General features: G+C 41.2%; 1 protein-coding gene across 5 annotated transcripts in view; it reads right to left on the minus strand.

Moving 5' to 3' along the window:
• ZNF618 (zinc finger protein 618) overlaps window positions 1–25,787 on the minus strand; it is a 692,337-nt gene that overhangs the window by 550,714 nt on the left and 115,836 nt on the right. The gene's annotated exons all lie outside the window — the stretch shown is intronic.

Consider the following 25,787-nt stretch of genomic DNA (forward strand, 5'->3'; position numbering starts at 1 on the left):
AAATTTGGAAGCTTTAACCCTTAAAATAACGGAACCGGAGCCGTTTTTATATTTAACCCCTTTACAGTCCCTGGTATCTGCTTTGCTGAGACCCAACCAAGCCCAAAGGGGAATACGATACCAAATGACGCCTTCAGAAAGTCTTTTCTATGTATCAGAGCTCCTCACACATGCATCTGCATGTCATGCTTCTCAAAAACAAGTGCGCAATACAGGCGCGAAAATGAGACTCTGCCTATGATTAGGGAAAGCCCCTAGAGAATAAGGTGTCCAATACAGTGCCTGCCGGTTATTTTACATAATTCCCAAGATTAAAATAATTCCTCAAGGCTATGGAGTATAAAATATGTTTATATATAAATCGATTTAGCCCAGAAAATGTCTACAGTCTTAAAAAGCCCTTGTGAAGCCCTTTTTTTCTTTCTGTAATAAAAATGGCTTACCGGATCCCATAGGGAAAATGACAGCTTCCAGCATTACATCGTCTTGTTAGAATGTGTCATACCTCAAGCAGCAAAAGTCTGCTTGCTCACTGTTCCCCCAACTGAAGTTAATTCCTCTCAACAGTCCTGTGTGGAAACAGCCATCGATTTTAGTAACGGTTGCTAAAATCATTTTCCTCTTACAAACAGAAATCTTCATCTCTTTTCTGTTTCAGAGTAAATAGTACATACCAGCACTATTTTAAAATAACAAACTCTTGATTGAATAATAAAAACTACAGTTAAACACTAAAAAACTCTAAGCCATCTCCGTGGAGATGTTGCCTGTACAACGGCAAAGAGAATGACTGGGGAAGGCGGAGCCTAGGAGGGATCATGTGACCAGCTTTGCTGGGCTCTTTGCCATTTCCTGTTGGGGAGGAGAGTGTCCCACAAGTAAGGATGACGCCGTGGACCGGACACACCTATGTTGGAGAAATTGAGCTCATGCACGAAAGTTTACCATGGAGTAAGCTCTGATTGGCTAAAATGCAAGTCTGTCAAAAGAACTGAAATAAGGGGGCAGTCTGCTGAGGCTTAGATACAAGGTAATAACAGAGGTAAAATGTGTATAATTATAACTGTGTTGGTTATGCAAAACTGGGGAATTGGTCATTAAGGGATTATCTATCTTTTAAAACAACAAAAATTCTGGTGTTGACTGTCCCTTTAACAAAACAAAGTAGAAAATAGTTTAAGATATGGCCAATCGAAATATACTCTGCAAGTGGCTTCTTTAGAGACTGGAAACATGAAAAGGGAACACACTTCTATAATAGTGCAGAGTGATGAATATACATCTACCTTATGACAGGGTGCAATGGACAGAAGAATGCACCTCTACCCCAAAATGGGTATGGTAGAATAGTGTGGTTAGATATAGGAAAAAGCTTCTAGCAAGTATTAACATTTTAACATACTAGATTAGTAGAGGTTGAAAAAAAAGACAGAATTCCATTGAGTTCAACTTATACAAATCTTAATATAATTACAATAAAAGATCCAGTTGAGCTTAATTTAACCCCATTAAAAAGGTGAACCGTTTAACACCAGCAATCATATCCCTGAATTCTGTTTCTAAACCATTTTTAAATGTATCCAAGGTATTGAATTAATAAAGAAGAAAACATTTCAACCATATAATGGGGGCTGTGGATGTAGGAATGCACCATTCTAAGGAGAGGAGTTAGAACGTAGAGGAATGTACTACCACAATATAAGACTGGATGGGTGAGTAAAGTAAGAGAAAGGAAGAGTGGACCTATTGCATCTTGTACTCAAGATGGGTAAGTCCACAGTTCTGATATTTCACTAAAATAGCTTTTGCCCAGGCATTTCAATAATAGAAATTAGGCTGCAGCAAAGTCTAAAGATAGCGACTCTGAAACCAGTATAAAGTTCCCCTTTGTACTCAATCAAGTCTTTCTTATAGAATGGTAGTTCAAGTGAAGGTATCAGTGCCCTGTTTTTAAAAATACTATTAAAAACAGGGGCACTTTCATTCATGAAAGCTTACATTGCAGCATATTTTGAAAAAAAATTACCTTTATCTTCTGCAAAGCCGGATCGGCGATCCTCTGCCCGCAGGTCCTCAGTGCATACATCATCAATGACGAAACCGGCTTCCTCCAATCATGGCTTCCCCTCCAGAGCGTCCATCTCGTGAGGCCACGCCCGTGATTGGAGGAAGCTGGTTTCGTCATTGCTGTGTAAGTACAGCAGGAAGAAGCGGGCGGGGGATCGCCAATCCGACTTTGAAGAAGATAAAGATAAGTATTTTTCAAAATACGGTGCAATGTAAACTTTCATGAATGAAAGTGCCCCCGTTTTTAACAGTTTTTTTTAAAAACAGGGCACTAATTCATTAAAATTTAAATTCACTTTAAGAAAATCCTTTCATTAAAAGGGATATAAAACTTTGTTTTTATTGTTGTATTAAAAAAACACTAAGCAGTGGTTATGCTTAAAGGGACAGTGTACACCAATTTTCATATAACTGCATGTAATAGATATTACTATAAACAAGAATATACACAGATATTGATCTAAACATCCAGTATAAAAACTTAAAAACTTCCAGTTTAGCACTGTTGATGAGGTTAGGCTGGAACACCCAGTCAAAGGGTCTGAGAAAGCAGGAAGAGCAGACACCCCCCCCCCCCCTCCCACGCATATGAAAAATAATTGTAGTAAAAATAATTTTAATTTGTTTTCAAAACATTAAGACTTGGCTGATATGTTATTTTATAGCAACACAACAGAAATGTCTTGTAATTACAACATGTTTACTGTCCTTTGGGTTGTATGATTTAGGGATGATTAATACATTGTATTTCAGATGATTTCTTTCTTTCCGGACATGGAGAGTCCACAATGTCATTCCAATTACTAGTGGGATATTCACTCCTGGCCAGCAGGAGGGGGCAAAGAGCACCCCAACAAAGCTGTTAAGTTTAACGTCCCTTACCCATAACCCCCAGTTATTCAGCCAAAGGGAAATGGAAAAGGAAGATAACACAAAGGTGTAGAGGTGCCTGAGGTTTAACAAAAAATACTGACTAATCTTAAGGGTGGGGTCGTGGACTCTCCATTTCCGGAAAGAAAGAAATTTATCAGGTGAGCATAAATTATATTTTCTTTCCTAAGACATGGAGAGTCCACAACGTCATGCCAATTACTAGTGGGAACCAATACCAAAGCTAGAGGACACAGAATAAACATGGAGGAAGAACAAGACAGGTAACCTAAAGAGAAGGCCCCACCGCTTGAAGAAACTTTCTCCCAAAAGAGGACTCAGCTGAGGCAAATGTATCATATTTGGAAAATTTCGAAAAAGTATGTAGAGAGGACCATGTTGCCACCTTGCAAATCTGTTCCACAAAAGCTTCATTTTTGAAAGCCCAAGAAGAGGAGACAGCCCTAGTGGAATGAACCGTAATTATCTCAAGAGGCTGCTGTCCAGCAGTCTCATAAGCAAAATGAATCATACTTCTCAACCAGAGGGAAAAGAGAAGTAGAAGTGGCCTTCTGACCTTTACGCTTTGCTGAGAAAGAAACAAACAGGGCAGAAGAATTACGAAAATCCACAGTAGCCTGTAGGTAGAATTTTAGAGCGTGCACAACATCCAAGTTATGCAACAGACGTTCCTTACGAGAAGGAAACCACCTTAGGGAGAAACCCCAATTTAGTATACAGGACCGCCTTATCCGCATAAAAAATAAGGTAAGGCGAATTGCACTGCAGAGCCGAGAGTTCAGAAACTCTGAGAGCAGAAGAATTAGCAATAAGAAACAAAACTCTCCAAGATAACAACTTAATATCTACAGAATGCATTGGCTCAAACGGAGTCTGCTCCAAATCTCTAAGAACTAGGTTAAGGCTCCAAGGAGGAGCAACGGGTTTAAACAAAGGCCTGATTCTGACCACGGCCTGACAAAAGGATTGAACATCTGGCACATCCGCTATTTAAAAGAATAGATAAAGCAGAAATCTGACCTTTCAGAGAACTGACTTTCAACCCTTTCTTCAGACCTTCCTGGAGAAAAGACAAAATTCTAGGAATCCTGATCCTACTCCAAGAGAGGCCCTTCGATTCACACCAATATAGGTATGTGTCATACCTTATGGTAAATGTTATGAGTAACAGGCTTGCGAGCCTGAAGCATGGTATCAATGACCGACTCAGAAAACCCATGCTTAACCAAAACTAAGTGTTCAATCTCCATGCAGTCAGCTTCAGAGAAACGAGATTTGGATGGAGGAAAGGACCCTGAGTTAAAAAGTCCTTCCTCAGCGGTAACCTCCAAGGAGGAAGAGATGACGACATCTTCACTAGGTCTGCAAACCAGATCCTGCAAGGCCATGCAGGAGCTATTAGAATTACAGACGCTCTCTCATGTTGGATACAAGCAATGATTTGTGCAAGGAGTGCAAAGAAGGAAACAGGTATGCTAGACCGAAATCCCAAGGAACTGCCAGAGAGCATCTATCAGGGCAGCCTGAGGATCTCTTGACCTTGAACCGTACCTTGGAAGCTTGGCGCTCTGAAGAGATGCCATCAGATCCAACTCCGGCAACCCCCACTTGAGGGTTAGAATAGAGAACACCTCCAGATGGAGAGCCCACTCCCTGGGATACAGGTGAAGGATGTGGGTGGCGCCTCCAGGCTATCTGTGTAACAAATTAAGATAATTCAGGGAATCTACTATTAGTCCTCAAATATATATCCCACTTCTAAACTTTAAGTATTGAATCTTGATCCGCAAACTTTTACTAAATTTACAAAATATATAGATTAATATTTATTATCTAGTACCACAAGTTAATTTACAAAAATATAAATATACAGATATATACAATGCAATAATAATAAAGACATGAGTGTCCTAAATCTTAATAAGCATTGGGTATTTTAAAAACAAATACTGGGCACACAATAGTAAAAACAGTTGTGTTTTACTCCTCTTCTGTAAGGATAATTGAATACAATTAAAGGGACACTGAACCCAATATTTTCTTTTGTGATTCAGATAGAGCATGCAATTTTAAGCAACTTTCTAATTTACTCCTGTTATCAATTTTTATTCGTTCTCTTGCTATCTTTATTTGAAATAAAAGTCATCTAAGCTTTTTTGGGTTAAGAACTCTGGACAGCACTTTTTGATTGGTGGATGGATTTTTTCCACCAATCAGCAAGGACAACCCAGGTTGTTCACCAAAATGGGCCGGCATCTAAACTTAGATTCTTGCATTTCAAATAAAGATACCAAGAGAATAAAGAAAATTTTATAATAGGAGTAAATTAGAAAGTTGCTTAAAAATTCATGCTCTATCTGAATCACAAAAGAAAAATGTTGGGTTCAGTGTCCCTTTAAGATAAAAAATAATTATATTTATAATGTCTTGACTAAAAATAAAAATAAGATTACCAATAGGGAGCGGTTATTCCTGAAGGCTTCTTTGATTGTTTATCTTATTCCAAGTCTGATTGGTTCTCCAAGAGGTCTTGGACTGATCCGGCTTGGAGGAGGGAGAGGAAGACCTTTGACCTTTGAAGTTACGAAAAGAAAGAAAATTAGAATTTTGACATCCCTTAGGTTTATTCTTCTGGTCTTGTGGTAGAAAGAACCCCTTTCCACCCGTAATTTCAGAGATTATCTCCGCCAGACCAGGACCAAACAGGGACTTACCCTTATAAGGTAGGGGCAGGAGCTTGGACTTTGAGGTAACATCAGCTGACCAAGATTTTAGCCACAGAGCCCTGCGGGCTAGGACAGTGAAGCCAGACATCTTGGCTCCCAGTCTAATAACTTGCATGTTAGCATCAGAGATAAAGGAATTGGATAGTTTGAGAGCCTTAATCCTATCTTGGATCTCCTCTAACGGAGTCTCCACTAAAATCAATTCGGACAAAGCATCACACCAATAAGATGCTGCACTTACTGTGGCAATACAAACTGCAGGTTGCCATTGTAGACCCTTATAAACATACATTTTCTTTAAATAAGCCTCCAGCTTCTTGTCCATGGAATTCTTAAAAGAACAGCTATCCTCTATAGGAATCGTGGTTCTCTTAGCCAGAGTAGTAATAGTCCCTTAGGCACCATGCACTATGAGTCTCGAATGGAGTCAGCAACAGGAAACATCTTTTTAAAGACAGGAGACGGGGAAAAATGAAACCCTGGCTTATCCCATTCCTGTGCAATGATCTCCGACACACGGTCTGGAACAGGAAACACTTCCACAGAGGAAGGAACATCATAGTATTTGTTAAGCTTACTAGATTCCTTAGGGTTGACAGCGACAGAAGAATCTGAGTTGTCCAAAGTAGCCAGTACCTCCTTTAGAAGTAAACAAAGGTGTTCAAGCTTAAATCTGAAGTTTACTTCTTCAGAATCAGTCAAATGATTTATACTGTCAGAGTCTGAGATTTCACCCTCAGAAGCTACTGAGGTATCCTCCTCATCAGACTTATGGGGGAGGTTCGCAGCAGTAGATGGGACAGACACCTTACTATCAGAAAAATGTTTAGATTTCCTCTTGCGCTTCCCCATCACGGGAAAAGCAGATAAAGCCGCAGATACCGCTGAAGATATCTGAGCAGCAAAATCTATTGACAAATACACTTCTCCAGGAGGCTGAGAGGAACTGCAGGGGAGAGCTATAGCACTGCCTGAACAGCAGCATCCTGAGAGACATTAGGCTCAGAAACAAGTAATTTATCTTTACATTTTTAGTTCTTTTCTAAACATGAGGAACAAAATTGCATAGGTAAGGCAATTTGAGCCTCCAAACATAAGAAGCATTTATCAAAAGGAACAGATTCCTGTTCCATGTACATAGGTAAAATAATTCCCAATAATTAAAGGAATGACTGATATATGAAAATGACACTGTAACTTTAAGAGAACAATTTTTTAATCTCCTCAGAGCAATATTCAAAACAAATAGCTGATAAAATACCCAAAAAGTAAGGAATGTCACAACTAGTTTTTTCCTTCAAAACGCTTAGGCAAAAAAAATTATACACCTCTACACCTCAGAAGCTGAGGTGCCCTACCGTAACCTTCAGAGGCTGAACGTACTAAGGACTCTCCAGTCGGCCAGACAATATCTCACAGCTGCAACAAAGAAAAACTCACAGGAATGACACCGCTCCGCTCAGAATCAGAAGATCGGGAGGTCACGTGAGTGGCATCAAAAGAAACTGCGCCATAAGTAAAAAGCGTGCGTTTCTAGTCCCTGAAGTAAAAACGGAAGTAACCGTTTAAACATTCCCCACATACAAATAGTGCCTGCAAACTGTCCCAAAGAATTCTCAAAGGATTATAAATGTCCCATGAAAATGAATGCAGAATTAAAATAGATAGTGCAAGTCTCCAGTACCTAGAAGACAAGTGGCACTTACCTGCATTTGCAGCTGTCGGGCAGGAAGACAGCTCACTAGGTGTGAAAGGACACATAATCCTATCAGAGACCTGTAGAAAAAGAAAGAACAGAGTAACCAACTCTGGCTTTCTATACCTAGGGCAGCAAATATGTTAGAAAACAAAGCAAGGACCACGTCACCACTTTCTAACTGCCTAAAAGCCACCACTATTCTTACACAAGAGATTGATGTGGAAACAGCTTAACCCAAATCCTTGCTTGTAGGGAAAAGTAGCCAAAAAACGAATAATATCTTCAGACACCAAGTTCACATCCTCCATTGACAGAGGCAAAGAGAATGACTGGGGGTTACGGTTAAGGGAAGTGACACTTAACAGCTTTGCTGGGGTGTTCTTTGCCTCCTCCTTCTTGCCAGGAGTGAATATCCCACTGCGTTGTGGACTCTCCATGTCTGAGGAAAGAAACATATTTTTCTCTGAGAAAATAAACCCACAACCCCAGACTTTTTGTTTTAATGCACTTTAAACCGAAGTGGAAACTGACCTAGTAGAATGAGCAGTTATCCGCTGCGGTTAAGGCTGACCTGACTCCAAATAAGCTCTGTGGATCAAAAGTTTTAACCAAGAGGCGTACTTTCGCTTATTGCAGCTGACAACCCAGGAATAAGTCTGCTGGGTGACTTTCAACAGTCCAGTCTGCCAGAAATGCACAGATGTGCTTTGGAATCTTTGAGTACGTTTCTTCACTTATTTGCATATCGTTACTGTGAAGATATCACACCATTGAGGCGCCCTCTATTGTTTGTGTTTTTCATATTCTTAGCAAAACTTGCACTGTTTTCCAGTATGGTATGATTTCTGCTAAGACTAGTCAGGGGTAGATATGTAGCAGGGTTAGACTTCTGACGTTTGCATTTCCAATTCTCAGAATAGATCAAACCCACAATTTTCAAAGAATAACAGGAACAAGGGGACAAAATCAACAATGAAAATGTATTGCAGAATATTTTTTATTACACATAAATTATTTGTATTGCAATCTTATTACCCACTATGTTTGTTGACCACTGAACAAAGAGCAAATTAATATAATATTTCTACAATGTACATTAGAATGTCTGCAACTCTTTAATTGCTAGAAATTAAGATAAGCACATGCCAGATAATTAAAAATGGCTGAACATGAAAATGTTGAATTTACACTACCTCAGTCTTATTAATTTCAGATCTTACTGATTTATGTAGAAAGCATCTGCCTGCCAACTGCCCAAAAGTATCTCAGTCAGAGTAGAATCTGTGTCAGACCATCCCAGGGGAGCACATGTGCTACTTTACTTGGAAAATTATAGGAGATATTTTTAGAACTGTACTTTTAATACATATTTAAAAAAATCACCAAAATCAAGTCAACTAATTATTTGCTTCCTATTGAATCATAAAACAGGTTCATACTAAAATAGCCAACATATAGATTGAGAGTCGGCCAAGGGTGAATCCAGAAAAATAAATATAGACCAGCCCCAAATTGCTTTGAGCCAGAAAAACTCAAAGGAGTCCTGGATTAGAAAAACATAGAATGCTTCTCAAAAAGTGAGAAATTTCGGCAAAATGCAGGACGGGTGGGATTTTTGGGCTTCATCTGAAAATGGAGAGGATTGTTTATGAATTTTTTTTATCAAAATGTCCCATGTTAAAATGCAGATGAAGATTTACTACAATCTTCAAAACAAAGATTTGACATTGAAGCTGTCATTTTAGGCTAACAACTAGAATAGGCTAATAATTAGAATATTGCTATAAAAGAAAGCATGAAACAGCCCCCCCTTAGTAAAAACAAATATGTTAAACCGAAGTACACATAAAAAGAAAAAGATTGTGTTAAAAAAAACAGCAAAAAATTATTTTCTAGCAAAATTAGCAATGCAGCCACTGCCATTAAGGAGATAAGAGAGTTGACGTGTTTTGAACTTAAAGGGGCCCATTTATCAAGCTCCATATGGAGCTTGAAGGGCCGTGTTTCTGGCGAGCCTTCAGACCGCTGCTCCATAACCTGTCCACCTGCTCTGAGGAGGCGGACAGAGATTGCGTGAAATCAACCCAATCAAATACGATCGGGTTGATTGACACCCCATGCTAGCGGCCGATTGGCCGCAAATCTGCAGGGGGCGGCGTTGCACCAGCAGTTCACAAGAGCTGCTGGTGCAATGCTGAATGCGGAGAGCGTATTGCTCTCCGCATTTAGCGATGTCTGTCGGACATGATCCGCTGATCGGATCATTTTGGACAGACATTTCATAAATAGGCCCCACAGTGGTAGGAAACCTGCGCATTTTCTTATTTGCTTCTTACAGAACATTGCATTCTTAAAGTGAATGTAAATTTTCATGAATGAGTGCCGGGTTTGTAAAAAAAACAGAATTTATGTTTACCTGATAAATTTCTTTCTCCAACGGTGTGTCCGGTCCACGGCGTCATCCTTACTTGTGGGATATTCTCTTCCCCAACAGGAAATGGCAAAGAGCCCAGCAAAGCTGGTCACATGATCCCTCCTAGGCTCCGCCTACCCCAGTCATTCGACCGACGTTAAGGAGGAATATTTGCATAGGAGAAACCATATGGTACCGTGGTGACTGTAGTTAAAGAAAATAAAATATCAGACCTGATTAAAAAAACCAGGGCGGGCCGTGGACCGGACACACCGTTGGAGAAAGAAATTTATCAGGTAAACATAAATTCTGTTTTCTCCAACATAGGTGTGTCCGGTCCACGGCGTCATCCTTACTTGTGGGAACCAATACCAAAGCTTTAGGACACGGATGAAGGGAGGGAGCAAATCAGGTCACCTAAATGGAAGGCACCACGGCTTGCAAAACCTTTCTCCCAAAAATAGCCTCAGAAGAAGCAAAAGTATCAAACTTGTAAAATTTGGTAAAAGTGTGCAGTGAAGACCAAGTCGCTGCCCTACATATCTGATCAACAGAAGCCTCGTTCTTGAAGGCCCATGTGGAAGCCACAGCCCTAGTGGAATGAGCTGTGATTCTTTCGGGAGGCTGCCGTCCGGCAGTCTCGTAAGCCAATCTGATGATGCTTTTAATCCAAAAAGAGAGAGAGGTAGAAGTTGCTTTTTGACCTCTCCTTTTACCTGAATAAACAACAAACAAGGAAGATGTTTGTCTAAAATCCTTTGTAGCATCTAAATAGAATTTTAGAGCGCGAACAACATCCAAATTGTGCAACAAACGTTCCTTCTTTGAAACTGGTTTTGGACACAGAGAAGGTACGATAATCTCCTGGTTAATGTTTTTGTTAGAAACAACTTTTGGAAGAAAACCAGGTTTAGTAAGTAAAACCACCTTATCTGCATGGAACACCAGATAAGGAGGAGAACACTGCAGAGCAGATAATTCTGAGACTCTTCTAGCAGAAGAAATCGCAACTAAAAACAAAACTTTCCAAGATAATAACTTAATATCAACGGAATGTAAGGGTTCAAACGGAACCCCCTGAAGAACTGAAAGAACTAAATTGAGACTCCAAGGAGGAGTCAAAGGTTTGTAAACAGGCTTGATTCTAACCAGAGCCTGAACAAAGGCTTGAACATCTGGCACAGCTGCCAGCTTTTTGTGAAGTAATACCGACAAGGCAGAAATCTGTCCCTTCAGGGAACTTGCAGATAATCCTTTTTCCAATCCTTCTTGAAGGAAGGATAGAATCCTAGGAATCTTAACCTTGTCCCAAGGGAATCCTTTAGATTCACACCAACAGATATATTTTTTCCAAATTTTGTGGTAAATCTTTCTAGTCACAGGCTTTCTGGCCTGAACAAGAGTATCGATAACAGAATCTGAGAATCCTCGCTTCGATAAAATCAAGCGTTCAATCTCCAAGCAGTCAGCTGGAGTGAAACCAGATTCGGATGTTCGAACGGACCCTGAACAAGAAGGTCTCGTCTCAAAGGTAGCTTCCAAGGTGGAGCCGATGACATATTCACCAGATCTGCATACCAAGTCCTGCGTGGCCACGCAGGAGCTATCAAGATCACCGACGCCCTCTCCTGCTTGATCCTGGCTATCAGCCTGGGGATGAGAGGAAATGGCGGGAACACATAAGCTAGTTTGAAGGTCCAAGGTGCTACTAGTGCATCCACTAGAGCCGCCTTGGGATCCCTGGATCTGGCCCCGTAGCAAGGAACTTTGAAGTTCTGACGAGAGGCCATCAGATCCATGTCTGGAATGCCCCACAGGTGAGTGACTTGGGCAAAGATTTCCGGATGGAGTTCCCACTCCCCCGGATGCAATGTCTGCCGACTCAGAAAATCCGCTTCCCAATTTTCCACTCCTGGGATGTGGATAGCAGACAGGTGGCAGGAGTGAGACTCCGCCCAAAGAATAATTTTGGTTACTTCTTCCATCGCTAGGGAACTCCTTGTTCCCCCCTGATGGTTGATGTACGCAACAGTCGTCATGTTGTCTGATTGAAACCGTATGAACCTGGTCCTCGCAAGCTGGGGCCAGGCCTGGAGCGCATTGAATATCGCTCTCAGTTCCAGAATATTTATCGGTAGAAGAGATTCTTCCCGAGACCAAAGACCCTGAGCTTTCAGGGATCCCCAGACCGCGCCCCAGCCTATCAGACTGGCGTCGGTCGTGACAATGACCCACTCTGGTCTGTGGAACATCATCCCTTGAGACAGATTGTCCAGGGACAGCCACCAACGGAGTGAGTCTCTGGTTCTCTGATTTACTTCTATCTTCGGAGACAAGTCTGTATAGTCCCCATTCCACTGACTGAGCATGCACAGTTGTAATGGTCTTAGATGAATGCGCGCAAAAGGAACTATGTCCATCGCCGCCACCATCAACCCGATCACTTCCATGCACTGAGCTATGGAAGGAAGAGGAACGGAATGAAGTATCCGACAAGAGTCCAGAAGCTTTGTTTTTCTGGCCTCTGTTAGAAAGATCCTCATTTCTAAGGAGTCTATAATTGTTCCCAAGAAGGGAACCCTTGTTGACGGGGATAGAGAACTCTTTTCCACGTTCACTTTCCAGCCGTGAGATCTGAGAAAGGCCGGGACAATGTCCGTGTGAGCCTTTGCTTGAGGAAGGGACGACGCTTGAATCAGAATGTCGTCCAGGTAAGGTACTACTGCAATGCCCCTTGGTCTTAGCACCGCTAGAAGGGACCCTAGTACCTTTGTGAAAATCCTTGGAGCAGTGGCTAATCCGAAAGGAAGCGCCACGAACTGGTAATGTTTGTCCAGGAATGCAAACCTTAGGAACCGATGATGTTCCTTGTGGATAGGAATATGTAGATACGCATCCTTTAAATCCACCGTGGTCATGAATTGACCTTCCTGGATGGAAGGAAGGATAGTTCGAATGGTTTCCATCTTGAACGATGGGACCTTGAGAAATTTGTTTAAGATCTTGAGATCTAGGATTGGTCTGAACGTTCCCCTCTTTTTTGGGAACTATGAACAGATTGGAGTAGAACCCCATCCCTTGTTCTCTTAATGGAACAGGATGAATCACTCCCATTTTTAACAGGTCTTCTACACAATGTAAGAACGCCTGTCTTTTTATGTGGTCTGAAGACAACTGCGACCTGTGGAACCTCCCCCTTGGGGGAAGTCCCTTGCTTCAGAAGATAACCCTGGGAGACTATTTCTAGCGCCCAAGGATCCAGAACATCTCTTGCCCAAGCCTGAGCGAAGAGAGAGAGTCTGCCCCCCACCAGATCCGGTCCCGGATCGGGGGCCAATATTTCATGCTGTCTTGGTAGCAGTGGCAGGTTTCTTGGCCTGCTTTCCCTTGTTCCAGCCTTGCATTGGTCTCCAAGCTGGCTTGGTCTGAGAAGTATTACCCTCTTGCTTAGAGGACGTAGCACCTTGGGCTGGTCCGTTTTTACGAAAGGGACGAAAATTAGGTCTATTTTTTGCCTTGAAAGGCCGATCCTGAGGAAGGGCGTGGCCCTTACCCCCAGTGATATCAGAGATAATCTCCTTCAAGTCAGGACCAAACAACGTTTTCCCCTTGAAAGGAATGTTTAGTAGCTTGTTCTTGGAAGACGCATCAGCCGACCAAGATTTCAACCAAAGCGCTCTGCGCGCCACAATAGCAAACCCAGAGTTCTTAGCCGCTAACTTAGCCAATTGCAAAGAGGCGTCTAGAGTGAAAGAATTAGCCAATTTGAGAGCATTGATTCTGTCCATAATCTCCTCATAAGGAGGAGAGTCACTATCGAGCACCTTAAGCAGTTCATCAAACCAGAAATATGCGGCAGTAGTGACAGGGACAATGCATGAAATGGGTTGTAGAAGGTAACCCTGCTGAACAAACATCTTTTTAAGCAAACCTTCTAATTTTTTATCCATAGGATCTTTGAAAGCACAACTATCCTCTATGGGAATAGTGGTGCGTTTGTTTAAAGTAGAAACCGCTCCCTCGACCTTGGGGACTGACTGCCATAAGTCCTTTCTGGGGTCGACCATAGGAAACAATTTTTTAAATATGGGGGGAGCGAAAGGAATACCGGGCCTTTCCCATTCTTTATTAACAATGTCCGCCACCCGCTTGGGTATAGGAAAAGCTTCTGGGAGCCCCGGCACCTCTAGGAACTTGTCCATTTTACATAGTTTCTCTGGGATGACTAAATTTTCACAATCATCCAGAGTGGATAATACCTCCTTAAGCAAAATGCGGAGATGTTCCAATTTAAATTTAAATGTAATCACATCAGATTCAGCCTGCTGAGAAATGTTCCCTAAATCAGTAATTTCTCCCTCAGACAAAACCTCCCTGGCCCCTTCAGATTGGGTTAGGGGCCCTTCAGAGATATTAATATCAGCGTCGTCATGCTCTTCAGTAACTAAAACAGAGCAGCCACGCTTACGCTGACAAGGGTTCATTTTGGCTAAAATGTTTTTGACAGAATTATCCATTACAGCCGTTAATTGTTGCATAGTAAGGAGTATTGGCGCGCTAGATGTACTAGGGGCCTCCTGAGTGGGCAAGACTCGTGTAGACGAAGGAGGGAATGATGCAGTACCATGCTTACTCCCCTCACTTGAGGAATCATCTTGGGCATCATTGTCATTATCACATAAATCACATTTATTTAAATGAATAGGAATTCTGGCTTCCCCACATTCAGAACACAGTCTATCTGGTAGTTCAGACATGTTAAACAGGCATAAACTTGATCAGAAAGTACAAAAAACGTTTTAAAATAAAACCGTTACTGTCACTTTAAATTTTAAACTGAACACACTTTATTACTGCAATTGCGAAAAAACATGAAGGAATTGTTCAAAATTCACCAAATTTTCACCACAGCGTCTTAAAGCCTTGAAAATATTGCACACCAATTTTGGAAGCTTTAACCCTTAAAATAACGGAACCGGAGCCGTTTTAAGCTTTAAACCCCTTTACAGTCCCTGGTATCTGCTTTGCTGAGACCCAACCAAACCCAAAGGGGAATACGATACCAAATGACGCCTTCAGAAGTCTTTTATAAGTATCAGAGCTCCTCTCACATGCGACTGCATGCCATGCCTCTCAAAAACAAGTGCGCAACACCGGCGCGAAAATGAGACTCTGCCTATGCTTTGGGAAAGCCCCTAAAGAATAAGGTGTCTAAAACAGTGCCTGCCGATATTATTATATCAAAATACCCAGATAAAATGATTCCTCAAGGCTAAATATGTGTTAATAATCAATCGATTTAGCCCAGAAAAAGTCTACAGTTTAAATAAGCCCTTGTGAAGCCCTTATTTACAATCGTAATAAACATGGCTTACCGGATCCCATAGGGAAAATGACAGCTTCCAGCATTACATCGTCTTGTTAGAATGTGTCATACCTCAAGCAGCAAGGGACTGCAAACTGTTCCCCCAACTGAAGTTAATTGCTCTCAACAGTCCTGTGTGGAACAGCCATGGATTTTAGTTACGGTTGCTAAAATCATTTTCCTCATACAAACAGAATTCTTCATCTCTTTTCTGTTTCTGAGTAAATAGTACGTACCAGCACTATTTGAAAATAACAAACTCTTGATTGAATAATGAAAAACTACAGTTAAACACTAAAAAAACTCTAAGCCATCTCCGTGGAGATGTTGCCTGTACAACGGCAAAGAGAATGACTGGGGTAGGCGGAGCCTAGGAGGGATCATGTGACCAGCTTTGCTGGGCTCTTTGCCATTTCCTGTTGGGGAAGAGAATATCCCACAAGTAAGGATGACGCCGTGGACCGGACACACCTATGTTGGAGAAAATACTATTAAAAACAGGGGCATTTTCATTCATGAAAGTTTACATTGCAGTGGTTTTGTTGAAATACTTACCTTTTTCTTCTACCAAGCCGGACCAGCGATCCCCCCGCCCGCAGCTGCTCTGTACTTACGTCGGCAATGACGAATCCGGCTTCCTCCAATCATGGCTTCCCCCCCAGAGCAAACATTTCCTGAGGCCATGCCGTGATTGGAGGAAGCCGGTTTCATCATTGCTGTGTATGTACAGCAGGAAGAAGCGGGCGGTGGATCGCTGGTCTGGCTTGGAAGAAGAAAAAGGTAAGCATTTTAACAAAACCACTGCAATGTAAACTTTCATGAATGAAAGTGCCCCTGTTTTGAATAGTATTTTTAAAAACCTGGCACTCATTCATGAAAATTCACCTTCGCTTTAAGAATGCAATGTTCTGTAAGAAGCAAATGAGAACATTTGCGGGTTTCCTACCTCTTTAAGTGCAAAACATGTCAACTCTCTCATTTCCTTAATGGCAGTGGCTACATTGAGAATTTCAAGTGCTAATTTTGAAGAAAATACGTTTTTGCTGGGGGTTTTTTACACAATCTGTTTCTTTTTATGTTTACTTCGGTTTAACATATTTATAACAATATTGCAATATTTAACTTTTTTATGCAATTTACCTTTATAAGCTAGCCCAAGCCCTCCAAAATCCACCACTAATATGCCAAAAATAGCAATCGTACGCTCATATAAGAAGAATCCATTATGGCCGCCGGCACATGCGTACACCTCTGCAATGTCACAGTAATGCTCATATAGTTCCAAGCAGGGTGTTACTGTGAACGAGCAGGCTGGAAAAATGGCTGGTCTAAGGGGTGTTGACTATCACTGCTAGTCACTCTCACACGTATATGGAGCATTAAAAACAATAACACTTATATTTGCAACTATGTCACAAATCTTATTGTATGAAGCACAATGCTTCAAACCAAATGTATCAGTTTGATCTCTGAATAAAACATAGCTTTTTAACAAATGTCTGTATAATGAACTTATAGCAATCATCAACAAAAGTAGTCTGATGGTCAAACCGGATATAGGTATGGCAACTGTAATAAACTCTTAACTCATGGAAATTTGATCAAAAAAGGAAACCCTGTTTAACTAACTCTATATCTCCTGCATCATTCATATACAACGTAGAGCCACACTTTGTGGATTCGCCAAATGTTCTCATCGTTACACTCTATGGACATATAGTAAATCAAAGCTCATGCAAATTTCTGTATAAAAAACAGGCACAGTGTAATTAAATTAGTGGAAGCTTCAACCAGGACCTTTGTGATATGGAGTTGTTCTGTCTATTGACGAACAATGGCCGTAGTTGCTTCTCACTTGGTTGCAGTGTAGATCTATTTCAGAGCATTTGCAGTTAAAGCCGATTTCCATTGGCACTGTCACATTGCAGCATAGAGCTTATGAGTATAAGCTGAACACCGTTCCTGTAAAGCTACTTGAGGAGACTCAGAGGTTCAGGGAAAGTGAACAAGGCACTGATGGAAGAAAAAAAGTACCCACCCCTAGGTGCTGTTACATCCATTTTTAATGCACTTTTAAATTCTGTCAGCAAACTAAGACAAAGTTTGTAAAAAAAGATACCAAGGCATAAGGCACCAGGCTTTAAATAGCGAAAACAATCCAAAGAAGAATACACACACTTTCAATAAAATAATACAAAGGCAACGCAACAGTATTGTGCAAAATACAAAAATTAAAAATATAGGCAATGTCTTTCATCATACCACAGCACTACCAATTGAGAATGCTTATTAAAATTGAGGGCTGTCAATCAGATTGCACAGGAACTGCCCAATATGACATGTCAATCAGATACTGACTGCCCTGCCTTTCTTAACCGCATAAGCATTGTCAATAACGCCCCATATGTATCAGGAATTCTTGGGCGAAATAGGCCTACCAAGGAAGTGATTTCTGATTGGCTATGCTTCGGAGATGGCCAAACTACAGCTTTTCAGGAGGGTGGATCGGACTCTGAAGCCAGGAACTATTTAGCCTTTGCAAAGGTATGTTTTTTGTAAGTGTAAAAGATTAAAAATTTAAGGTTTGCAACCACAGACTTGTAGTTGAATGAAGATAGATTAATTACATGGGTTTTGTGGGTAACTTCTTTACTATCCTTTAAGTTGCATTCTACCTCTTCTGAGCATGGGTAAAAACAACTTTCTGTTTCTCTTGCAATAACTTAACACTAAGTCAGCTCAAGTTACTCTAGAAGATGTATGACATCGTTATAAATGCCTTCCTGTAGAGACCCCCCTGTGGGGTTGTGACAGAAGTAATGAACACTGCATAAATGAAGTTAGAAAAGGCATCCTTTTAAAATGATAAATAATACATATCGCAATAATTTTTATTAAGCATAATGCACTGCTTAGTGATTTTTGTTTACTACAGCAAACAGACTATTTTATATCCCTTTAAAGAGACATGAAAGCCAAACAAATTTTCATGGATCCGATGGGGCATGCAATTTTTTAGAGACTTTTCTAATTTACTTCTGTTAACATATTTACTCTGTGCTCTTGGTATCTTATTTTGAAAAGCATACCTAGATAGACTCAGGAGCAGCAGTGCACCACTGGGAACTAGCTGATGAACGGTGGCTACATACATATGCCTGCTGTCAGCTAGTTGCCAATAAATAATGAACTGCTGCTCAAGAGCTGAACTTAGCTATGTGTTTAGCATTTGTATGTCCCTTTAAAGGGACATTTAACTCTAAAAAAACATAATTTATGCTTACATGATAAATTCCTTTCTCCTGTAGTGTAGTCAGTCCACAGGTCATCCATTACTTATGGGATATTAACTCCTCCCCAACAGGAAATGCAAGAGGATCACCCAAGCAGAGCTGCTATATAGCTCCTCCCCTCTACGTCATACCCAGTCATTCGACCGAAACCAAACGAGAAAGGAGAAACTATAGGGAGCAGTGGTGACTGGAGTTTAATTTAAATTTTAGACCTGCCGTAAAAAACAGGGCGGGCCGTGGACCGACTACACTACAGGAGAAAGGAATTTATCAGGTAAGCATAAATTATGTTTTCTCCTGTTAAGTGTAGTCAGTCCACGGGTCATCCATTACTTATGGGATACCAATACCAAAGCTAAAGTACACGGATGACGGGAGGGACAGGCAGGATCTCTATACGGAAGGAACCACTGCCTGAAGAACCTTTCTCCCAAAAACAGCCTCAGAAGAAGCAAAAGTGTCAAATTTGTAAAATTTGGAAAAAGTATGAAGAGAAGACCAAGTTGCAGCCTTGCAAATCTGTTCAACAGAGGCCTCATTCTTAAAGGCCCACGTGGAAGCCACAGCTCTCGTAGAATGAGCTGTAATTCTTTCAGGAGGCTGCTGTCCAGCAGTCTCATAGGCTAAACGTATTATGCTACAAAGCCAAAAAGAGAGAGAGGTAGCAGATGCTTTTTGACCTCTCCTCTGTCCAGAATAAACTACAAACAGGGAAGAAGTTTGGCGAAAATCTTTAGTTGCCTGTAAATAAAATTTCAGGGCACGGACTACGTCTAGATTGTGCAGAAGTCGTTCCTTCTTTGAAGAAGGGCTAGGGCACAAGGATGGAACAACAATCTCTTGATTGATATTCTTGTTAGTGACTACCTTAGGTAAGAACCCAGGTTTAGTACGCAGAACTACCTTGTCTGAATGAAAAATCAGATAAGGAGAATCACAATGTAAGGCCGATAACTCAGAGACTCTACGAGCAGAGGAAATAGCCATTAAAAACAGAACTTTCCAAGATAACAGCTTGATATCAATGGAATGAAGGGGTTCAAAACGGAACACCCTGTAAAACGTTAAGAACTAAGTTTAAGCTCCAAGGTGGAGCAACAGTCTTAAACACAGGCTTAATCCTGGCCAAAGCCTGACAAAAAGCCTGAACGTCTGGAACTTCTGACAGACGTTTGTGTAAAAGGATGGACAGAGCTGAGATCTGTCCCTTTAAAGAACTTGCAGATAAACCCTTTTCTAAACCTTCTTGTAGAAAAGACAATATCCTAGGAATCCTAACCTTACTCCATGAGTAACTCTTGGATTCGCACCAGTGTAAATATTTACGCCATATCTTATGGTAAATTTTCCTGGTAACAGGTTTCCTAGCCTGTATTAAGGTATCAATTACTGACTCCGAAAATCCACGCTTTGATAAAATCAAGCGTTCAATCTCCATGCAGTCAGTTTCAGAAAAATTAGATTTTGATGTTTGAAAGGACCCTGAATTAGAAGGTCCTGTCTCAGAGGCAGCGACCAAGGTGGACAGGATGACATGTCCACTAGATCTGCATACCAGGTCCTGCGTGGCCACGCAGGCGCTATTAGAATCACCGATGCTTTCTCCTGTTTGATCCTGGCAATCAATCGAGGAAGCATCGGGAAGGGTGGAAACACATAAGCCATCTTGAAGGTCCAAGGTGCTGTCAGAGCATCTATCAGGACCGCTCCCGGGTCCCTGGATCTGGACCCGTAACAAGGAAGCTTGGCGTTCTGGCGAGACGCCATGAGATCCATATCTGGTTTGCCCCAACGTCGAAGTATTTGGGCAAAGACCTCCGGATGAAGTTCCCACTCCCCCGGATGAAAAGTCTGGCGACTTAGGAAATCCGCCTCCCAGTTCTCCACGCCTGGGATGTGGATCGCTGACAGGTGGCAAGAGTGAGACTCTGCCCAGCGAATTATCTTTGAAACTTCCATCATCGCTAGGGAACTCCTTGTCCCTCCCTGATGGTTGATGTAAGCCACAGTCGTGATGTTGTCCGACTGAAACCTGATGAACCTCAGAGTTGCTAACTGAGGCCAAGTCAGAAGGGCATTGAGAACTGCTCTCAATTCCAGGATGTTTATTGGAAGGAGACTCTCCTCCTGAGTCCATGATCCCTGAGCCTTCAGGGAATTGCAGACAGCGCCCCAACCTAGTAGGCTGGCGTCTGTTGTTACAATTGTCCAGTCTGGCCTGCTGAAGGGCATCCCCCTGGACAGATTTGGCCGAGAAAGCCACCATAGAAGAGAATCTCTGGTCTCTTGATCCAGATTCAGCATAGGGGACAAATCCGAGTAATCCCCATTCCACTGACTTAGCATGCACAATTGCAGCGGTCTGAGATGCAGGCGTGCAAAAGGTACTATGTCCATTGCCGCTACCATTAAGCCGATTACCTCCATGCATTGAGCCACTGAAGGGTGTTGAATGGAATGAAGGACACGGCAAGCATTTAGAAGTTTTGTTAACCTGTCCTCTGTCAGGTAAATTTTCATTTCTACAGAATCTATAAGAGTCCCCAAGAAGGGAACTCTTGTGAGTGGCAATAGAGAACTCTTTTCTACGTTCACCTTCCACCCATGCGACCTTAGAAATGCCAGAACTAACTCTGTATGAGACTTGGCAGTTTGGAAATTTGACGCTTGTATCAGAATGTTGTCTAGGTACGGAGCTACCGCTATTCCTCGCGGTCTTAGTACCGCCAGAAGAGAGCCCAGGACCTTTGTAAAGATTCTTGGAGCCGTAGCTAACCCGAAGGGAAGAGCTACAAACTGATAATGCCTGTCTAGGAAGGCAAACCTTAGGTACTGGTAATGATCCTTGTGAATCGGTATGTGAAGGTACGCATCCTTTAGATCCACTGTGGTCATGTACTGACCCTTTTGGATCATGGGTAAGATTGTCCGAATAGTTTCCATTTTGAATGATGGAACTCTTAGGAATTTGTTTAGGATCTTTAAATCCAAGATTGGTCTGAAGGTTCCTTCTTTCTTGGGAACCACAAACAGATTTGAGTAAAACCCTTGTCCGTGTTCCGACCGCGGAACCGGGTGGATCACTCCCATTAGCAAAAGATCTCGAACACAGCGTAGAAACGCCTCTTTCTTTGTCTGGTTTGTTGACAACCTTGAAAGATGAAATCTCCCTTTGGGAGGAGAAGCTTTGAAGTCCAGAAGATATCCCTGGGATATGATCTCTAACGCCCAGGGATCCTGGACATCTCTTGCCCAAGCCTGGGCGAAGAGAGAAAGTCTGCCCCCTACTAGATCCGTTTCCGGATCGGGGGCCCTCACTTCATGCTGTCTTAGGGGCGGCAGCAGGTTTTCTGGCCTGCTTGCCCTTGTTCCAGGTCTGGTTAGGTTTCCAGCCCTGTCTGTAACGAGCAACAGTTCCTTCCTGTTTTGGAGCGGAGGAAGTTGATGCTGCTCCTGCCTTGAAGTTACGAAAGGCACGAAAATTAGACTGTCTAGCCCTTGGTTTGGCTCTGTCTTGAGGCAGGGCATGTCCCTTACCTCCAGTAATGTCAGCGATAATTTCTTTCAAACCGGGCCCAAATAATGTCTGCCCTTTGAAAGGTATGTTAAGCAATTTAGATTTAGAAGTCACATCGGCTGACCAGGATTTTAGCCACAGCGCTCTGCGCGCCTGAATGGCGAATCCGGAATTCTTAGCCGTAAGCTTAGTTAAATGTACTACGGCATCAGAAATAAATGAATTAGCTAGCTTAAGGACTCTAAGCTTGTCTATAATTTCATCCAATGGAACTGAGCTAATGGTCTCTTCTAGAGACTCAAACCAAAATGCTGCCGCAGCCGTGACAGGCGCAATGCATGCGAGGGGTTGTAATATAAAACCTTGTTGAGTAAACATTTTCTTAAGGTAACCCTCTAACTTTTTGTCCATTGGGTCTGAAAAGGCACAGCTATCCTCCACCGGGATAGTGGTACGCTTAGCCAGAGTAGAAACTGCTCCTTCCACCTTAGGGACCGTCTGCCATAAGTCCCGTGTGGTGGCGTCTATTGGAAACATTTTTCTAAATATAGGAGGGGGGGGAAAGGGCACACCGGGCCTATCCCACTCCTTGGTAATAATTTCTGTAAGCCTCTTAGGTATAGGAAAAACGTCAGTACACGCCGGTACCGCATAGTATCTATCCAGCCTACATAATTTCTCTGGGATTGCAACCGTGTTACAATCATTCAGAGCCGCTAATACCTCCCCTAATAATACACGGAGGTTCTCAAGCTTAAATTTAAAATTTGAAATGTCTGAGTCCAGTCTATTTGGATCAGATCCGTCACCCACAGAATGAAGCTCTCCGTCTTCATGTTCTGCCATTTGTGACGCAGTATCAGACATGGCTCTAACATTATCAGCGTACTCTGTTCTCACCCCAGAGTGGTCGCGTTTACCTCTAAGTTCTGGTAATTTAGATAAAACTTCAGTCATAACATTAGCCATGTCTTGTAAAGTAATTTGTAATGGCCGCCCTGATGTACTTGGCGTCGCAATATCACGCACCTCCTGAGCGGGAGATGCAGGTACTGACACGTGAGGAGAGTTAGTCGGCATAACTTTCCCCTCGTTGTCTGGTGAAATTTTCTTAACATGTACAGATTGGCTTTTATTTAAAGTAGCATCAATGCAATTAGTACACAAATTTCTATTGGGCTCCACATTGGCTTTTGAACATATTGCACAAAGAGATTCCTCTGTGTCAGACATGTTAAAACAAACTAGCAATTAGCCTAGCAAGCTTGGAAAATACTTTTCAAATAAATTTGCAAGCAATATAAAAAACGTTACTGTGCCTTTAAGAAGCACACAAAAACTGTCACAGTTGAAATAACAATGAACCGGATTAGTTATAGAAACCAAATTTTCACAGTAAATGCATTAAGTTAGCAAAGGATTGCACTCACTAGCAATGGATGATTAACCCCTTAATATCAGAAAAACGGATAACAATTGAAAATATAAGCGTTTTTATCACAGTCAAAGCACAGTCTCACAGGTCTGCTGTGAGTGATTACCTCCCTCAAAACTAGTTTTGAAGACCCCTGAGCTCTGTAGAGACGTCCTGGATCATGCAGGGAGAAGAAGGCAGACTGTGACTGAATTTCTAATGCGCAGTAAAAGCGCCAAAATAGGCCCCTCCCACTCACAATACAACAGTGAGGGAAGCTCAGTAAACTGTTTTAATTCAAAACAAACGACAGCCATGTGGAAAATAACGCCCAAAACAATTTTTCACCAAGTACCTCAGATAAATAAACGATTAACATGCCAGCAAACGTTTAAAATATAATTTATGAAATGTTATTAAAAAGCCTGCTGCTAGTCGCTCACACTGCAGATTAGGCTAAAAGTAATATGTATACAGTATTTTCCCAGTGAAGTGCCATTCCCCAGAAATACTTAAGTGTAAACATACATACATATCAGCCTGATACCAGTTGCTACTACTGCATTTAAGGCTGTACTTACATTACATCGGTATTAGCAGTATTTTCTCAGTCAATTCCATTCCTTAGAAAATAATATACTGCAACATACCTCTTTGCAGGTGAACCTGCCCGCTGTCCCCTGTTCTGAAGTTACCTCTCTCCTCAGAATGGCCGAGAACAGCAAATGGATCTTAGTTACGTCCGCTAAGATCATACAAAAACTCAGGTAGATTCTTCTTCTAATGCTGCCTGAGAAAAAACAACACACTCCGGTGCCGTTTAAAATAACAAACTTTTGATTGAAGAAATAAAAACTAAGTTTAACAACCACAGTCCTCTCACACATCCTATCTATTAGTTGGGTGCAAGAGAATGACTGGGTATGACGTAGAGGGGAGGAGCTATATAGCAGCTCTGCTTGGGTGATCCTCTTGCATTTCCTGTTGGGGAGGAGTTAATATCCCATAAGTAATGGATGACCCGTGGACTGACTACACTTAACAGGAGAAATGCTAGATATAATGATGCATTCAAAGAAAAGATTAGTCTGAGAATATCAAGTAGATGGATTTGTAAAAGTTTCATTAGTTGTTTCAAAATTGACAACATAAGTGTAAAGTTTTAAAATCTATAAAACAATGGGAGCTGCCATATTGTAACTTAGGTTACTGTATCTGATGATGCCAATTAGAGACAGATATAAATAGGTCACTAGAGTGTGCAGCCAATAGCTGTGTAGAATATAACCGTGTTCTGCACTTCCATTTATAACAAGAACTGAAAAACTCACAATTTCAGAATGGAATTACAGGAAATGGGGGACACAATAAATAATGAAAGTATTGTAGAGTTTTTTTATATATACAGTTTATCATTTTATATTACCATCTAAAAGTGTTTAATTGTAGTTAAATGATGTGTGGTTAATGTTGTGCTGATGACACAATATGGATACATAACATTGCATCAAAGCATAGATTAATAATTTAACCCTAATCCCAACACAAAACTAGGCAGCCTATTTATAATGAGATTTTGATAAAATACCACTTAAATCAAGCAGGGTGATTCAGTAGGACACACATTCTGGACCTGAATCTAATCTAGCGTTTTCCATGGAAACATTACAAACACAGCTCAGAAGTTATTGTGATTTAAGATAGTAATTTCATTTTAACTTTTATGATAATTTTATAAGTTATGGAAATCTGAGAGAGAAATACAATTTTATTTTGATGATAATTTTAGACGTTATATAGGAAAAGATAGCAATTTCAATTTAACTTTTATGATGATTTTGCAGTTTCATGTGATTGAAGACTGAAAATTTGGCTTTACTTCATCTGTAAGGATATTTATTTAAAGGGACGATATACTGTAAAATAGTTTTTCCCTTAATGCATTTACAGTGACTTGTTATACCAGCTGCAGAGGATAAAATGTATGATAAATTGCATTTTCAGGTTTATTTGTATACGTGAAATAGCTGGTTTTGTGCTTTTAACCCACAACCTATTTAAATGGGATGAGCTTGCAGGTAAAATCAGATCTCATTATGTTATCACTTTACGTACACACATTTGCTTCCTTATCTTATATCTGTTTGTAAACCAAAGCCCAATACATAGAGAGAACAAGGAAATTATCTAGAGACTGTCCCTTTAAGTCTAGAAAATGTAAGTATAGGTGGGGATACCACAGGCTAAATCAGCTATTTCAAATGCCAAAAAAGAACAAACAAGCTACTTGTAAACAATTTAATACACTCCCGCAGGTAAAATTTATCATTGGGAACAAATTAAAAGGAGAACTTTTTTTTTTTGGGAGGGGGTAAACTGTCCCTTTAATAGTTCCCTATTTT

Source organism: Bombina bombina, chromosome 12 (assembly GCF_027579735.1).
Source record: "Bombina bombina isolate aBomBom1 chromosome 12, aBomBom1.pri, whole genome shotgun sequence".
In the NCBI taxonomy this organism is placed as follows: domain Eukaryota; kingdom Metazoa; phylum Chordata; class Amphibia; order Anura; family Bombinatoridae; genus Bombina; species Bombina bombina.